Here is a 6025-nt window from a genome sequence, read left to right on the forward strand (position 1 = left end):
GGCGGCGGGAGGCGGGGCCGGGTCACGTGCGCGGCGGCGGCGGCAGAGTCGGGGGCGGGGCCGGGCTGCGGCGCTCTCCGCGCCCGCCGGCAGGGGGCGCTGCAGTACCGGGGGGACCTGGCCTCCCCTGAAGGCTCACAGTGGAGTTCGCCCAGGGTGGAGACAGTCCGAGATCCCAAAACACAGAAACACGGGGTCACAGAAACACAGATTAGGTTAGAAAAGACCTCTGAGATCATCGGGTCCAACCTATGACCAAACACCACCAAATCAACCATGGCACTCAGTGCCATGTGCATTCTTGCCTTAAACACCTCCAGGCACGGTGACTCCACCATCTCCCTCGGCAGCACATTGCAGTGTATAATCACCCTTTCTGTGAAGAATTTCTTCCTAATGTCCAACCTAAACCCCCACTGGCACTGCTTAACACTGTCACTAGTCACTCTCATCCTGTCACTAGTTGCCTGGGAGAAGAGACCTCCTTTCAGGGAGTTGTAGAGAGTGATAAGGCTACTCCTGAGCCTTCTTTTCTCCAGGCTAAACAACCCCAGCTCCCTCAGCTGCTGCTCATAGGACTTGTGTTCCAGACCCTTCACCAGCTTCGTTGCCCTTCTCTGCATCTGCTCCAGCACCTCACTGTCCTTCCCGATCAGAGGGAACCAGAATTCAACACAGGATTGAAGATGTGGCTTCACCACTGCTGAGTAGGCCACACCTCGAGTACTGTGTCCAGTTCTGGGCCACTCAATTCAGGAAGTGCTTTTTGTCTTTTGGGGTCTTTTTGGTTCTTTTACAGTGCTTTTTGTTCAGTGTGGAGAGAATCACAGAATCAATGAGGCTGGAAAAGACCTCTGAGATCATTGAGTCCACCCTATGACCGAACACCACCACACCAACTAGACCAGGACAATAAGTGCCATATCCAGTCTTTCCTTAAAACACTTCCAGCGATGGAAAGATTCCCTGGATGCTGAGGGGTGACCTCATTGCTCTCTACAGCTTCCCTAGGAAGAGAAGTGGAGAGAGAGGTGCTGAGCTCTTCTCTATGGTACCCAGTGATAGGATATATGGGAATGGCTCAGAGCTGCCCCAGGGAGGTTCTGATTGGACACTTGGAAGCATTTCCTTACTGACACCGGCCACTGTGTCAGGTAGCATTTATCAGTGATCTCTTGCACCTCACCAGCTGCTTGGATAGAAGCTTTATTTTTTCAGCAGTTTTCAAGAAAATCAATCCCACACATGCTGTGAAAATGTAGCAAAAGTGTAGTGATCAACCACAATTACTGACTGATGAGGAATTTTTTTCTTTATTCTACCTCTAGATCCCAATGAGAAATCTAGCACTGCAGGCTGGGTACCTGCATGTTCTTCTGTATAGTCATGTCCCAGGCTCATCTCCCTTTGACTATAGGTAATATATTAATTGTTGCCATGTCCTTTAGTTCAAACCCACCTTCCTTGTTCCCTGATTTCAGCTGTCTCCCATATGATGTGCTCTTGGGGAGCAGGAACTTACTCAGTCTTCCCTCCTTCTTTGTCCTGATCGCCCCCTTACCGACATCTTGAAAGCATCTTCCCTTAACAGTGATAAGCAGCTTTTTGGGTGCCGTGGGGGAGGTCTTGGGGGCATGCTGTGAAGGTGCAAGTTTTTCCTATGGGACTTGCCGTGCCTGACACACTTGAAGACAGTGACTGACTTTCCCAGAAACTTGACCTGTTGTGGATTGTGGTTTTCCCATGACTAACTTAAAAAACCAACTGTTTATTTCCATCCAAGTCTTCAGTTAAGAGCACTCTTGCTACTCATCCCTCCTGTACTTGCTTTTTATCTCTGCTTGATTACTCAAAATGCCACTAGCTGACTCCTGCCTTGGTCATTTTTTGGAAATAGTGTGTAAAATCAATCCAAACCCAGCTAATAACCTGTTTTCACTATCGTTCTCATTTCATACTGAGTTCTTAGTCTTTTTCTGGTTTGCCAGCTCTTCTCACCCAGCTCACGGTTTTTGAATTAATTTCTAGCTTCTGTAGTTTATCTAATAATTTCCATTTAGCATGGACTCAAACAATTAATAAATTCCAAACAAACCAGGTGTACCCCATTTACTACATTCTTCTTGGCCAAACTAAGTAAATTTCTCTTCTTTTCCCATGCTGTTGATATCTGTAGGTGATTTTGGAATACTTGAAGGATTTCTTTTCAGCCTAGCCAAGAGGTTTTCCCAAAGAAGGTGAAGAAACTCCACGGAGATTTTTTTGCTGGATTAGCAATTACAGAGCAAGTATTGGACTAGAAAACAGAGATAGAGAATACATAAAGCACTAGAAGCCACCTCAGTGAATAACTTTTTCTTTTTAATAGACTTTTTCTGTACTGTATGATTAAACATTTTTTGTAACTTGTTAAGAACTTTTTTTTCCTCTACATCTAGGGATTTCATTTGATTTATGAAATCATGCTAAAATTCCACAGGTCTTCCCCCTTTCAGTTAATATTATTCTGAAAGATGCTTGAATATAGTTTGCAGTTCTAGATTATCTTTTTTTTTGCATAAGCAAAATGTAAAAAAAGATCATATTCACTTGTGAACTCAGTGAAAATGTTAACAGTTTGAAGACATGGAGTATAATCATACAAGACAGTTATTTTGTTTCATTTAATTCTTTCCCTTAGGCCTCTAAATTACTTTTTGAAATTGCCTTTTTCTTCTTATTATGTGCTAGTGACTGTAACTAATAGAGCAACAAACCTGTTACCTAACATGGTAGCTATGGAGAGCTCACAATTCATTGGCAGTATGTCTTAAATACTCCTGAATACATTTCTACCTTATGTAACGTATTCCCAAGTGTTTTCTTCCTCGCTATTTGATTTTTAACTAAGGAACTTAAAAGTTTTCAATACACAATCAACTTTAATGTTTGTATTGTAGAATAGTATTATAAGTTAAGGAAACAACACTGAGTGTATTCAGCTTGGAAGTGTTTCCATTTTTCCTTTTATATCCCAATTTTCTTGTCTGAATGCCTTAGAACATAATTATACACATACTCTTGTTTCTGGATGCTAATGACCTTCAACAGCAGACAAAAACATGCAAGAACTTCCAGGAGGTAATGTGAGGTATCAGTGCCCATATTCAAGTTCACTGTTAAGAAACAATGTGAGGTGGAACTTCCCTTCAGTTTCATTCAGTAGAACCATCTGCATTTCTGCATAACAGAGTTGGAAAGCAGCACAACACAGAGACCTGGGCACAGATCAGTAGTAACAGGCCGGGCCCTTGATGCTCTAAGACCCCAAAAAATCCCACCTTCAAGTTTTATGCAGAAGATTCATATTTCACTTTTGAATATATAAACATTTTTAAAGAAAAGGAGAAAAAAGAACCTTCAATTTCTGCATGTCTTTATATCTCCTGCCTTCTGTACATGCTGGGAGGCGTTTATGGATCCTGCATGGACCAGGAGTCAATCTGCCATTTTTGTACTACCATATAAAACCCCTCTGAATTTAGTCTTTACTCTCTCTCTCGGAGAGTATTTATTTTTTCGCTAATCAAGGTTGCTAGCTGTAATTGAGCAAAGAACACTGCAGTCCAATGTCTTCTGTGTTTGCGTCAATTTAAATCAAAATACCATATTTATATATGTAACAGTAACGACCCTTTTATTTTCCTAATTGTAGATGAGATATGCAAATAGGACATGTTCAGGAGATTGGAATGTGGCCTAATGAAGTGTACACCACAAAATATATCTAGAAAATATTTATTTTTTAGTTATGTAGCAGTGAAGAGGTTTGAGAGAGTTAAACTGTTAAGAGAGAAACAAGCACTTGGTAATAAGAAGATGACATTTTCAGTCTTCAAGAAGAACTTCAATGAAAAGCCCAAGTGGATGCAGGGAAGACGGAGTGCATGCCTTTAAGTCAGTTGGAAATGACCAGATAAGACTCAATAGGTTTCCCATTTGTTTCACATATTCTTTCTTCCAAATGAAACCATTATAATATGAATAAAAATAACTTGAGAATTTTAAGTTTCTCCTCTCATCATTGAAGACTTAAACAGCACCACCCAACTCACAAATCATATTTCCCACTGATTTTTAACATTCCATCAGGTTTGGGGAGGAAAGTACTTTTTTTCCTTTTTAATCACGTTTTATTCTGATGTTCAATATCATTTTGTGCATAGTAAGTGGGTTTTGTCCTGTTAATATTTCAGGCTTTTGTTTGGGCTGTTCAGGACTAATGCTGCAAGTAGAAGCCAGCAGAGAAACTGCAGGAAAAGCAGTGTTAGCTTAACCACAGCTGGTGAGATGAGCCATTGACCTCTAAAGACTCTCCAAAACCAACTTACTGCCATTTGGTTTTAAATGAAAAGAAGCAACAGAATGTATTTGAAAACTGAATGTGATGTCAGTACAATGTTTTGGAATTGAATAAGCTTCTATTTAAAACTGCATCAGGCACAAATGCAGGTTTATTTACTGAATACTGACATTCCAAATCAGTTTCCCCAACAGAATGGAGCCCAATCTCCATTTCACAGACAGGGTGATTTCCATATTCCTAAATGTAAGACTTTGGGACTCAACAAGAAACAGGACAACAGAAATTCAATGACCTATCGAGTGGGCAATATTAAATGCAGAACACAATCTTTTAAATTTTTTAATTATTAAACGTAGAACATTGTATTTTAAAGGCAAGAAAACACATGGCACCAAAGTCAGCTGTGATGTAATCAGACACAATTCCCATTCCATGGGGATGCTGTCTCTCAGCTAAGCTGAATTTGCAAAACAAAGTTACTATTGTGGCAATGAAGCTCTCACAGCACACTGAGTTCGCACAAAGGCAGGCTGTGAGCCTGCATTTATTTGTTGTAATCGGGAGAAGCATAAAAGAACGAGTTAGCACAGAGCAGGTGGCAGCTCCTCCAGCCCAGCTGCCCCAGCAAGGGAAGCAGGCTCAGGCCCTGCTGCATTCCTGAGCAGGTGAGATTGGACCGCGGACTTGGAAATGTGTTCTGATTCTTTAGTCATTGTATTTTGCAGAATTACCATGAGATACATGCTCGATTCCAGCAGGCAGCCTTCCCTGAAGATACAGCTGGCAGCACAAGCTCCCATCCCAAAGCCGATCCCTGCTCCCACACGTCCTGCTGGCACTGCCCAAGACGGCCATAAGCACAGAGAGTGGAAGCTCAGCGATGGTGTTTCCTCTGTTGGCAGGATGCATTTCTTTTCCACTCGGGGTCACACTTTAGCAGAGAGCCTGCGGGCAGCGCTCCCGTGCACCCTGGATGCCTGGTGTCCCCGGCGGCCATACAAGTGTTAGTTGGCTACAGAAATGGTCAGATCCTGCTGTCGTGGCCAGTACTTTCTACTGCCCCTCCCCTCCCCCCAGGATGTGGAAGGAACAGATGCCAGTACCTGCTGAATAAGATGAGTTGTCCCAAGAGTTCCTTAACTGAGATGGAACTAAACCCAAATGATTCTCTAGCAGCAGTTTTACTTAATCTTGACGTAATTTTGGCAGCTCGCTTACGTAGCTTGATAGTAAAATTCTTCTTAGCCATATTTTATCTGCTTCTGAAGGATACAAGGCAGCACAATAACATCTTACTTAATTTTTCTGGAGTAATAGATAAAAAATAGCAGAACATCACATCTCAAAATCATAGTCAAAATCTTTTTTCTTTTATTCTATTTAATGTTTAGTATCTGGGAAAATACAATAAATAATTTTTCAGTCTAGAACAACTAGATGTTACGCTTGCTAGTAAAATGTTCAAAGAGGATGAAAAAATAAATTAGTATCTTACTATTTAACTTCAGGGATAAAGCAGGTCTCAGTTTTAGAAAACTGAGAAATTTTCAGCCATGAAAGACAAATGGAACATATTCTGCCTTTCCATCAACACATGGCTATCATTGAAACCAATAAAAGATATACATATACATATACATATATATGTACACGTGCCTGCATCAGAGGGCAGAATTTGTC

The sequence above is a fragment of the Neopelma chrysocephalum genome, unplaced genomic scaffold, assembly GCF_003984885.1.
Source record: "Neopelma chrysocephalum unplaced genomic scaffold, ASM398488v2 Primary Assembly neopelma1_25, whole genome shotgun sequence".
Taxonomy (NCBI): domain Eukaryota; kingdom Metazoa; phylum Chordata; class Aves; order Passeriformes; family Pipridae; genus Neopelma; species Neopelma chrysocephalum.